General features: G+C 35.2%; 1 pseudogene; it reads right to left on the bottom strand.

Moving 5' to 3' along the window:
• LOC108540754 (bifunctional methylenetetrahydrofolate dehydrogenase/cyclohydrolase, mitochondrial pseudogene) overlaps positions 1-3,060 on the bottom strand; it is a 24,172-nt pseudogene extending 21,112 nt beyond the window's left edge.
• Between the last annotated feature and the right edge of the window lie 797 nt (positions 3,061-3,857).

Here is a 3,857-nt window from a genome sequence, read left to right as displayed (position 1 = left end):
GAGTTAAAATAAAATTTAACCATGAATACTCATTCTTAAATAATTTATATTCTAAGATATTTGCTGTGTTCATATATTTCATATGTCCAAGGAATCCAGAGGCAAAGTAGTTTCTTGCTTTCCCACGGATTGAAAAAATAAATCTGATAACACAGAGGAGCTTCTTTAAGGTAATTACGATAAATCAAAATTGAAATTTAAAGTAGGAAAGACTGATATCAACATTTGGATACTTTTTGTAAATAATCCTGTTACTCAACCTTTAGTTCCTCTTTCTCCTCCTCCTTTTTCTCCTTTGCTTGGCACAACTTTTTAATTTTTGAATTAGAGAAAAAATTTACACTTTTTATGACAATGTAAACAATTTAATCTCCATAATTGGTAAATTAGCTGAAAATAAAACCAAAATATATTTTTAGATGCTACAGTAAATACAGACATCTACTGTTTAAAAGGTGTTCTGCATTGTAACCAAAACATTTATTTTTGTTTTCAGAACTTTACAGTTTATTTGGCTCAAATTAAATATCTCCAGAATTTAGTTTGGAAAATAACGCACAATTTTGGGGTAAAAAGGAAAAGTAAGTTGAAAACAAATGACAGTGTCGCTAATCAAAGTAAAATATATTTAAAATCTGGAAGTACACACAATTTTTTATAAAAATGTAATTCCTCAAAGGGTTTGATATGTATTCAGGCTTATTCATCAGCAGGTACCTGTGAGAAAAAGTCTTTTAGGGTAGTGATGACAAACAGGTATTCACTTATGTACTTACATAATATCCAGGAACTTGGAGTTGTTCTACCACAATGAAGAAAAGAAGTTTCAGAAGTTTTCTTGCATGAGAAGGAAGAGAGCAAGCAATTCCATCCAAGTGAGCTTGCTTCATCCACGACTGGGAGAGGGGAGAGGGAAAAGCCTATTTGTAGTTTGAGAATAGATTAGAATAAAGACTTTTCTTGAATGTCACCAAACGCTAACTGATAAGGTTTTCCAGGTTCCAAAACTATAAAATGTAGACACCAATCCATGGTAAAATATGGCTCTTGAACTCAGGGGAAAAGAGAAACATGACATATCTGACCATAATTACTGAAAGGAAAGATACTCTAACATCAGATGAGGTAAATAAAAGAGGACAGCAAGACTGCTATTCCTCAATGAAATATTTCCAAATGTTTCTTAAGACCCAATGAATCTTTCAGAGATAGCATTTCTGGACACATGAAGCTCCTTAAAAGCAGAAGACAGAAACATGATAGCTGTAACTTTTATCGCTGGTTTAGTCTATGGGTTGAGCCAAAAGCATCACCATGAAAACTATCATTAAAGATGTACTATCATGGCTTATATCAAAGACTATTTTTTTTCCCAAACAAATCAAGTATCCCCACATGAATGGGGGGAGAGTTCTTACAAAATAACTCGGTCACTCCTTGGCATTTTTCTTCGATTATGGGTAAAATTGCACCTTAGAGTCAATTGCATTAATGCTATGAAATTGAATGTTTTAGGATCTATAACAAAACAAAACAAAAAATAATGGTAATTTCTCATTACTGAGGCTTCCCCAAATGTAGAAAAGTTGCGGAGCTCTTTTTCAAGATATGTTAAATCCCCTCCCACACTTAGAATAAAGGGAAGCACTTATCCAACATCCAGATCTCTTCTTGGCACATACATTGGAATAAAACATCCGGGTTGAATTGGGCTTTGATGAAAAATGGCATGGTTCTTCAAAGGGAGTAAAACAAAAAAGACATTTGACATCATTCATCAAAGAAGCCCAAAATGGCACAGATCAAAAGCAACTGTGGTTCCAAACATCTCTAGACAGTTCTTCAGAAATGGGAGAAGCCTCCTGGATTTCCTTGATGAGTTCTTCATTTAGCATTCCAATTAAAATTAAAAGTGTCAAGTCACAATTATGTTCATTTCCGTGTGTGTTCCCATTCAAGATGTAAATGATGCAAAGAAACTCAAGTCGGAATCAAAGTTTTTGCAGACACTTCAGACCACATTGAGTTAGATGAAGGTCCTTTTTCTCAAAGAAGATCATGGAGATTTTTTTGACAGCAGGAGTGACAGAAACACTACTCTAAAGAATCTTCACCCTGTTCTTCAAGAGAAAAGGAAAATTTTTTGAGATTTCAGTGTCAGCGTTTTCATTATTCATAAATTATTCACTAAACACTACTTTTGAACGTTTCTTTCAGAGAGAAATCTCTTATATGATCTGGATGCTTTTTCATCACCAGCAAGATTTTGTTCTGATTTAATTGGAACCTTACTCTTTTAAAATAAATTATCACAATTAACCAGATGTCATTACTTATGACATAATGATATTCCACACACTGTGCATGTCAACAATGTTTTTTAATCAAATATACATATTTCATTATTACATTAATAGAACTTTTTCATTCTGTTCTTATAACTGAGAATAGAAAATTATACTTTTGAATGTATAGAACTGTAGATCACTACATCCTCTGGTACTTCAAACTATCCAATTAAGTAAGGCATGTTGGCACACACCTGTAGTTCCAGCTACTCCAGAGGCTGAGGTGGGAGGATTACTTGAACCCAGGAGTTTGAGACCAATCTGGGAAATATAGCAAGACCTAGTCTCTAAAGTAATAATGAAAAGAAATAAGAAAATGCCCAGATCACAGACCTTTGGTCTTCACACAATGTATAAACAGATAGACTAGCATATCGCTTCATAGATTTTGGCTAAAGAAAATACCATTTGCTATGCCATTTGGTAAGGCTTACTGGCTTTTATCAGCATTTTACAGTATACCTTCTGAATTTCCTGGCTCCTTTCTTCACATGCATTCAATGACCAGCCTCTGCCAACCATGAGGAATATTGAGCACGCTAGTGTTTTGAACGTTTCCATTCTCTAGCAGACTTGCTTCTTCCTCAGATGTGAAATGGTCTATATTCTTTTCAGTTACTGCTACATTAAATTTCTGGCACCTTTTGGGTTTTGTTTGTTTTATGTCCATAAAGGTAATTGTCATTGCAAATAATTTTTTAACTGCATCCATGATGGTAACCTCTTGTCTACTTTATTTAGCCTGGTGGGAATATAGTGTATTTTGTCCATAACAATTATTATTGTGATTTGAAGAGAACAACAAAAAGACCTACATTTTTCTCACATTATTGATCATGCTGGTCTTTCACCCTAGTCTCAGCTTTGAGGACTGGTATGCATCGTGGCAGAATCATGCTAAGAATGAGACATAGACTCACCCGCTCTGCATTCCGCTCATCATCAAAGAAGCTCTTCATGACTATCACCACCTGCACAGGTCCAGGTCCATATGAGTGTGTGTGTGTGTGTGTATCTTGATTCATAAACATACTTCTAGTATTTACTTATATTTAATTTATACAAATATTATATATTCATATTTTTATTTTTATGTATTCTATTTATAGAGAATAACCACAATTATAAAACAGTAAAACCACGGCTGGGGGCGGTGGCTCACGCCTGTAATCCCCGCACTTTGGGAGGCCGAGGAGGTGGGTGAATCTCGAGGTCAGGAGCTTGAGACCAGCCTGGCCAACATAGTGAAACCCTGTCTTTACTAAAAATACAAAAAATCAGCTGAATGTGGTGGCGGGCGCCTGTAATTCCAGCTATTTGGGAGAGTGAGCCGAGATCGCACCACTGCACTCCAGCCCAGTTGACAGTGTGAGACTCCGTCTCAAAAAACAAACAAACAAGCAAAAAAAACAAACAACAACAAAAAAAAACACATTGTCAGAGCATACAGCACTTATATTCTCTCTCTCTCTCTCTCTCTCTCTCTCTCTCCATATATATATATATATA

Source organism: Rhinopithecus bieti, unplaced genomic scaffold (assembly GCF_001698545.2).
Source record: "Rhinopithecus bieti isolate Rb0 unplaced genomic scaffold, ASM169854v2 scaffold_18644, whole genome shotgun sequence".
Classification (NCBI taxonomy): Eukaryota; Metazoa; Chordata; class Mammalia; order Primates; family Cercopithecidae; genus Rhinopithecus; species Rhinopithecus bieti.
The sequence above is the reverse complement of the archived record's forward strand: the minus strand, read 5'-3'. Positions and strand labels throughout refer to the sequence as shown.